Source organism: Aplysia californica, unplaced genomic scaffold, assembly GCF_000002075.1.
Source record: "Aplysia californica isolate F4 #8 unplaced genomic scaffold, AplCal3.0 scaffold00201, whole genome shotgun sequence".
NCBI classification, from domain to species: Eukaryota; Metazoa; Mollusca; class Gastropoda; order Aplysiida; family Aplysiidae; genus Aplysia; species Aplysia californica.
The window spans coordinates 515,922-525,095 of NW_004797471.1; positions in this window are offsets into that span (position 1 = coordinate 515,922).

The window sequence follows — 9,174 nt, forward strand, 5'->3', positions numbered from 1 at the left end:
AAGAAATGTCCAATGAAGACAGAGAGGTGACCGCACAGAGCGATAGCTTAAGAAATGTCCAATGAAGACAGAGAGGTGACCGCACAGAGCGATAGCTTAAGAAATGTCCAATGAAGACAGAGAGGTGACCGCACAGAGCGATAGCAAGCTGGTATCAAAGAATGCCGTACTTCCAGATGTCGAAGGCTTTTTCTGGGTGTAAAAGATGGCGATCATGTGCCCTCTTTCGGCAAACGTCTCACGTATAAAGATCTCCAGGAAGACCAGGTAATCCAGAGTGGATCGAGTTTTCCTGAATCCGCACTGGAGACCACTCAGCGAGCTCATCGTCTCCCGAAACCACATGAGACGCCTTTGAATCATTGTTTTCTATAAATTTGTATTGACAGCTCGTTAGTGCGATTGGTCTGTAGTTGGATCGGTGTGTGTGGTCTTTGTTAGGTTTGGGTATTTGATCGACAGTGGCGAGACGCCAAGGCTCCGGAAAAGAGTGTGACTGCCACATGTACGTGTTGCTGTATATGTTTAGTTTGAGTGTAAGTATTTCTGTGGGTAAATGTCTAATAATCTGGTTGTAGATGTTATCCGGACCCGGGTCTGTATTGCCCAGGTCCGAGACGCATTATTTTAGTTCGCCTAAAATGAAGTCTGCGTTGTACGTTTCAGTGTTGTTTGAGTGGAAGTTTATGTGTTGTTGTTCTCTGTTACTTTTAATGTTTTGGAAGGCGATGTTGTAGTTTTCTTTGGATGAGTTTTTGGGGAGAGATATGGCTATTGTGTTTGTGATGTTTACCTGTCTTCCAGCTGTTGTTCCATCTGGCATCTGAACATGCAGGATGGTGTCTGTGCATCTTCCCAAAATTGTTTTAGCTATTTTGAAAATTTTTGTCGAGTGGTGTCTGACTGTTGATTTTGGAAATAATATACTTTTGGAAGGATTGTCTTTTGCTCCCCCTGAGGCATTCACGGTGCCTCAGCCCGAGCTTTTAAGTAACTTATTTTGTTTTCTGTGGTGTTACTGTTGACGGCTCTCCGATATGCTGCCTTCTTTTTTTACTGCATCATCACACTCCCCCAGAGAACCAGATCTTGTTCTTCCGGGGTTTGGGAGATGTCTTTGGTATGTGTTTTGGGTATATTTCTTGAAGCGTTTCGAGGAATTTGTTGTAGCTTTGGTCGAAAGCGGGGATCAAAATCTGGGTATTCAATAGCCAACTCGTCTCAGTGTGCTTTTTGAAAAATTGATGCGTTTTGGGATTGGGTCGTTTTAGAGGCTATTGGTTGTTTTTCTTTTTTTTTAGAAGAATTGGGAAATGGTCAGTACGGTCATCCAGCACAGACCACTCAAGATCTGGGACTAGGTCAGGGGTACAAAAAGTGGGGTTAACAGATAAAGTGCCAAAAGCGAATTTGTTTCTGTAAGTGAGGGACCTATCATTCAGGAGGCAGATGCTATTTTGAAATAAGAAATGTTCGATTATTTTTCCTTTTTGATCTGTGGGTTTATCTCCACAAAGGGGGGCTGTCGGCGTTAAAGTCACCCAGAAAAATAAAGGGTTTTTGGAACTGGAGTTTTAAATCGTTTAGTTGAGTAATTTTTAGGTGGAAATTTGGTAGGATATAAACATAGAAGACCATGATTGGTCTATGCAGGATGATTCGTACAGCAATAGCCTGGAGTGTCTTCCTAAGATGTACTTGACTGTGAAGTGTGTTATTGTCGGTGTAGATGATGGTTCTACCGGAAGCAGTCTGGTTCTCCGTGTCAAAATGATGATACGCTGCATGGTTTAAGCCGTGGCGAACTTTGTCTCCTGGATACAGGCCATAAGTGGGCACAGCGTGTAAGTGTTGCAATTCTGCAAAGGAAGGTCGGAGTCAGCTGACATTCCACTGCAAAACATCCATTATGAGGTCTTTTTAAATTGGAGCTCCAAGGCCCTGGCTTCGAAACACGCTTACTCCTCCCTGCGGGGAGGCAGAGAGTTTACTAGGTTGCCGTCGTAGATTAGACAGCGGCCTACTGGGGGATTTGGGGGAGGATTGGCGGGCCCCGCCCTTTCTGGGGACAAACCGGGGAGGGGGGTCGAAACTCATCCTCAATTGGTAGGGGGTTGTCTGCTGGAGGGGTAGGGGGAGGTGGAGAAGGGGTATGGGGCTAGGAAGAGGTGGAGGAGCTGGAAAGAGGGGGCACCTAACACTCCATCAGGACGGTGGGGCGTGAAGAAAAAGAAGAAGAAGAAAAAAAAGAAGAAAAAAAAAAGAAGAAGAAGAACAAGAACAAGAAGAAGAACAAGAAGAAGAACAAGAAGAAGAACAAGAAGAACAAGAAGAACAAGAAGAACAAGAACAAGAACAAGAAGGGCTTCAGCTCCCAACCGACTGAGTTGCATGGGCCGTGCCACCCACTCGTCTAAGAGGAAAACCTTGGCCAAAGAGGTGTGTTGGCGAGGGACAGTCAACAGATTGATCTCACCTCAACCTTCAGATACCCGGTTTCCCTCCGCACGAGTCGCACCTCAGGGTCAATGAGGCGCCCACTGTGTGGTATGGATGACCTCTAGTTTTCCTGCACATAAGGTCAGTGGTTGAATAAGAGATAGAAGACAAAAGGAAGAAGGAAGAGAAGAGGAACATACGCCAAAGTAGATGTCGCACCGGATTTCAGAGAGTTGGGGTCCGTCATTTGTGCGGGGGGGGGGGGGTTCACCTCCTAAAGACTAGGCAGTGGGTCTATTTATACTCCCCCAACCCACGGGGGGAGGGGCGTTTGAAGATCGGACGATGGGTTGGAGATCAGATCAATAAATCAAGCACCACCTGATATAGTTGTGCTTTGTAGGTCAGATTTGTGAGAAACAAACTGGGACAAAGAAACCCTTTGAAACTTGCTGCTGCGCTGGTTGACGTTGCATGCAAAATGTTTAAATAAGTATCACAGCTAAAATTGGATTTCATTTTTAGAATCAGTGTATCAAGTTTAGCAAACTTGCTGGCGTGAAACCTCACTAGATGTAAAGCGTAAATTAAGCAAACAATTTACTTTTCAATTGACAGAGAATTCATGTATCAAGGTCACCTAGTGTGTTGCGTATCTGACGTCAAAGCTTCTACCTGAACACTGCACAGTCACGTAGCAGCATGGAACATTGGCCAGAAAACACTGTTCCTTTTTATCAGATGTACAAATCCCATAAATGTTTGTGGAATTCCAAAGACTACAGTACCAAACTAAGAGAGAGGGTGTACGAATACCTTGTGTCACTTTTTGAATCAGTTTAGGAAGTCGCAAACAAAGACTTTTGGGTAGCTTCGCGGGAACTGAAGGGATGAATGAGGTATTTGTTCTGTCCCGCCAGTTACCGAAACTAACACGTCACAGAATTCGCATAAAGTACTTTTTTCAAATGACAGCATTTAGTATAATTCTTACTATTATGTCTTTGAATTGTTCTGATAATTTTAAGTTGAAATAAATTAATTGATATTGAATTGCCGTGTTACTATTGTAGGAAAGTATAGTCCAAATACCCCGTCAGTGATCGTGGAATAGCCCTTTTGTGATTTAAAAAGTGACCACAAACGATCTCAGAACAACATTCAAAAGGAAAAAAACTATTACAAAGTTTAATATAACGGACCGTTCTCTCATACGACGGATATGATACATTTCACCCAATCTGACAGTGGATACTCGATGAAATATATTGTACTTTCCCACGAGGGAACTAAATTCGATTCTGTCATTGAGGTCTAAGAGCCTGTAACCACTCTTGCACACACGCAGATGAACGCTGCAGGATAACTATTAATATAACAACCCCCCAAAAAAAACACCAAAAAAAACAACAACAACTTTATGATACAGGTTTATCATGTGACAGGCAAGTATGAGTTTTATTAGCATACATTTCAGATAGAATCAAATCAACGATGAATACTTCCCGAACTACCCAAATCAGGGAACAACTCTATAGACTTTTGAATCATGATTGCACTCGCTGCAAACAAGGATGATGCCAACTTAGATAACGGCACGTCCGAAAAAGGAGATCGATTTTACCTGTCTGCATCACACGAAAAAAAGTCGGGGTGACTTTATTTTAAACGTGACATCTCTTACAGAAGCTACACTGCTGTACACGAGCATCTGCTCAGTGTAGAACTCCGTCTACGTCGCTTTTCAGAATGGCGCATGGTGGAGTCTTACAGTAAGCAGTCGATATGATAGTTCTGCGTCTCTTTCAGCATAGTGCGGGGTTTTAAAAGTGTTATCTCAAGCTTGCTCATCAATCTACTTAAAAAACGTTGATAGTTGCCCCCCGCCCTTTAAAAAAAATGTAGCAATTTCCCGACCACATAGATCTAGACATAACTGAGGTCATTTGGTCATGTAAGAGGCAGACATCAACCTGCGCAGGGGTTCCTTTAGCAAGACAGAGATAGATCTACTCTTTGTACTCGATAATAACGGGAGTGCAAAATGTATCTCGGTCTTTCAGCTCGGATTCTAATATCCCTCTCAGCCCTGGTTGATCTGTAGGTTTTCCTTTCGACGAAGAAGCATGGATGTCTATAACCGCTACCCCACAGAAGCCATATGTTGGTATTGAGCATTGAAAACCTAACAACAAAAATCAAAGTACTCTCAAAAGAAGATAAGTTCAAGTTTGCAGTTGAATATTCGAACCAAGATCATCAGCCCAACAGATCACAATAATATCAACGGACGTGACGGGATACCCTGTACACAGGTGTCAATAAACTTGATTTTTGTTGTACCTCTGTCGTATTTCATTTTTTCGTCGCTCTTACTTACAGGGAAAGTGCTTCGCTTTGAAAACATGTGTTGGTGTTGTTCATACTGAAAAGAAATAAAAAGGAATGCGTTATAGGAAGAGGCGGGAAGAGTGGAGTAGGGTGGGGGGTGGGGTGGGGAGGAGGAACAAAAACAGCTCCTGCGCACGCCCAATATACGTGGGTGGCTAAGGGGCGGGAGAGGAGGTGAGGAGGGCGTGGTGGAGGGGGGTGGAAGTGAAGGGACGCGGTGTGGAAGTGGATAAAAAGGAAGGTTATCTGGAGTGAGGGTGGGGGAGGGGGAGCTTTATGAAGGAATTAGGATTTTGAAAGTGGAGGGGGCGTAGGGATGGGGGGGGCTGTGGTTAGAAACTGGGACGCGTGGTAAACAGCTCAGTGTTTAAACTTCACGCCCCTATTTGTCACATGCAGCTGCCGCAACGCCGACAGAACTGAGATGCAAAATGTTCCAAAAGTTTTGTATGTTTCACTGATTTGTCCAGTGCTAAGTCGCAAAAAGAATTGTCTTAAAACGAGTAAAATGAGGACGGATAGCTTTTTAAAACTTTCTCACAAACATGTGAAATTGGGGTAGATCTAATATTGCAGATTAAGATGTAATCAAAGCCACACACAGATACACAAAGTACATTCAGTTATGTGAAAATTATTTTCATAGATATAATACGCATTCAAATAATTTTTATTTGCATTGAATACAGCAATGTTGAACTATTGCAAAACAAGAGAAACAATATTATCCCATAATACCAGTTTTACACAACAGGCTTGAGCTGACGGCCCGTAAAAAGATAATAGTCTCTTAGGAAAGTTAATTTTAAATATAAAATGAGTGTCAAAAAGAACAAATAAAGTCTTTCAACAGAACAAAATAAAAGAACATTTTTCATGGCTAGATTGCCGGAATGAAGTCTTACCGAATTTAAACAAAATCATCAAAAGGACTCCTCTGGCTTCTCGTCCTTCTCTTGGACGATGGAACCCAGCAATTGATTCACCCTCACTACTTTCATACGATGCTCTCTTCATTGCTTTTGTGGTCTGAATGAACAAAGGCTGTATGGTTGAAACGACTGGCTGATCAGTGAACCTCCTGCTTTGAGTAGAACTGTAGAAACTTCGATGAGAGATGGAACGATTTGAAGGTTGTTGAACAGTAATGTGCAAGGTCCATCTGCTCACCAGCTGAAAACTCTTCCTCAGGTTGCACATTCTCTCTCTTTATTTGTCATCTTGGAGCCTGACTGATTCCAAGGAATTATCTGAACAGCTTCAAGTGTGCACAACAGTTTCAGGTGGTGAACAGCTCCTTATTAGAGATAAAGAATCTTGCCATCTCTCCTTCAGTTATCCAGGGGATTCTTATCCATTCTCATTAAATGGAAATTATTCCTCACGCTATGAGCCCGGGTATGGGATTGCCTAAACATCTCACGCTAAGATTGTTAATACATTTAGAAAGTAATCTTGAAAACTCAAACAATAAGATAAATGCTTTGTCTCTTATACTCCTCAATGATTGTTCTGAATACACTCTTCAATTAACCATAAAGGCAATATCTAGGAGTTAAAATTTGTCGGTCGAGTTAGGACGTTAAATAATAAACGGATTGTTTGATCCGACTCATTTAATCAACATTTTCCTACTCTTTTGATAGTCAAGGTTGTCTTTCTTTTCTCCTAGCTCACTGGGGGGCTCCAGTGGCTAAGTGAGTAGTGAGTTTTGTCTCAAGCAATGTCAAGCAAGTGTCGGTGACACGGGGATCAGATGGGTGGTCACTGGAGTGTGTCCTTGAGCAAGACACGACAACCCTAGCTCAAATTACAGGGCGCTGCACAGTGGCGACCGACAGTGGCATTGTTTGTAAACTGTTCTGTTGTGTATTTATGTACGTATTTATGTACGTATTTATGCATGTATGTATTTATGTATGTACGTATTTATAATTATGTTTGCCATTGTAAAACAAAGTGCCCTTCTGGGACAAATGAAAGTGTAATTTATTTTTAAATTTTATTTTTAATAGTGACTCATTCAAACCTTTTTCTCGACGTTTTCGGAGTCTGTAAAGTCTAAATTTGGTTTCAACACACCGCCAGGCTTACTTAATCTCAAGAGCCATTGTGAGATACCATACGGTGGCAGCTTGTACATTATGTTAGCCTACTAAACTGAATATTGATCGACCTATTTCTCATCAAACTGACAGTCCTATTGAGAAAAGTAATGCACTAGAATTATAATACCTACATAAAAGTAACACGTCTGAGATAGTATTCAAACTTCTCTTTGAAGCTACGTAAAACCGGAGTGAAAGGAGAGTATAATAAATCCTCTTTTCATAAAACCGCCAAAATGAAGGTTGTTTGATAAATTAATGTTGTCATCTTCTAATCATTGCACACTGCCCATCGGATTCATCGGATTGATTCGGGGCTACTTTCAAAATCAAATCGCTACCCAGGAATTACAACGTTCTACCTGCTCAGTAACTTGCTTTGAGAAATTTGACATTAAAAAAATTATTTTGAGTTTCACATGTGTAGCTTTTTCGAAAGCAATTTTTAAAACATTTTAGGAAAGACTCCGAATAATCATTCACAATTTTGATAGAACAGATAAAGCATTTGGTTACTGACCTCAAAACAGCCAAAAATGTCAGATAGAATGTTGTATTTCTAAAGTATCGAAATCGTGCAAAATCTGTCCTGCGCTCAACTTCTCCCACTTTTAGGGAGTCTCACCCTACAGTAAACAACTATACAAAGATTCTCAAGCGTGACGTATACACGAACTTAGTACCATTTATTCTCTTTCTCCCATTACTCGTTGCCATTGGCCGCTGCGGTCTAAAAAATAGAATTAGCATATTAACTAGGCCATGCCGCGGAAGGACCGAAACTGGTTGCGGAAGATATTTTTTATGAAGGATCAGTAACTTCGGAAGTCGGAAGTTTTACTGTCAATAGGACTGGGGCGTGCTGGTTCGTGAATGGATTAGTGGTATTCGCCTGGTTTATTCAGAAAGAGGTAAGTCAGAAAAATCGACTGTTGGTGGTACTTTTTATATAGTAACTAAAATATAAAGAAGAAGTCAGAATAGTATAAGTATAGTTACGAGTAGGGTATTATAAGTCAGAAGAATCTGCTGTTGGATGTACTTTGGCATACAAATATAGTGACTAAAGTATAACGTGACTGAATAGTGATATCGAAATGTAGTTTCAAGTAGATTTTAAAATATGAATGATAATAATAAAAGCTAGCATTAAGTAGCGAATCCCCCCCCCCTTCTGACCGCGCACAGCAAACTTTAAGTGCTTTACACTATATTATTCTAATTACCTAAGAAGACCCTTGGACGCTAAGAAACATTCTATATGGCACCATGGTGAAAAAAAGGCGCTTGCTAAAATAATGAAATCAACGAAACGATGGTTTTCTGCCCTTTTTTTTTCTTGGGGCTTTGGGGTATGGGGGAGAGGAGGGGGGGGGGGCATCTTCTATGTCCAGTTGAAAACATAACATTTCCGTGTGGATTTTACAGAAAAAACGTTGATCAATCACTCAAAACAATATTAAAATCTGCAGTTTTCAAGGAGACCCAACCTTTGGTACTCAACAAAATGTGACGGCCATTTTCTTGCCGATTTGACTTCTGACACCAGGCAATCCCCCACCTCCTTCAATCGTAAATATCTTGACTATCTATCTTGAAAGATAGATAGGTATTTTTTGTCATCAAAAGCAAGGGGAAAAAACCTCAAAGAAAAAAAAAAAAAAAAATGATTATAGAATCATTTTTTTTTTTTTTTTTTGTTGGTTTGTTTTTGCTTTGCTTTTGATGACAAAAAATACCTATCTATCTTGAAGGATAAAAAATTATGAGCGTCTGATTCCACCGTGTCGTGACGCGAATAGTGATATAAAAAAGTACTTCAAGCAGATTTTTATGTAATTAAACTAGGAAAGAACTAGATAACGATGCAAAAAAAAACCCAACAAAACAACAATGTAAATACTTTAAAGTAGATTTTATTGTAACTAAACAGTGGTGACAAACTCTATTTTGATGTATATTGATAAATAGCATTTGTATAACACAACCTCCAGCTCAACAGCAAGCTCTACGCGCTTCGCAGTCCATGACATTACCCTATCAGACCTGCTACCATTCTGAAACTATCTCAACAGTGCAAGCTGCCATTTTCTGTCCCCGGGAATTTACGCACCCCGCATAATTTAGCAACATTTGATAATTTTTTGCATAATTTCTGATTATTTTCATTTATCATTCTTTGGTAAAATTAACAAAATCGCATAATTTCACATTTTTGGGCTTAGTTTGCTTAAAA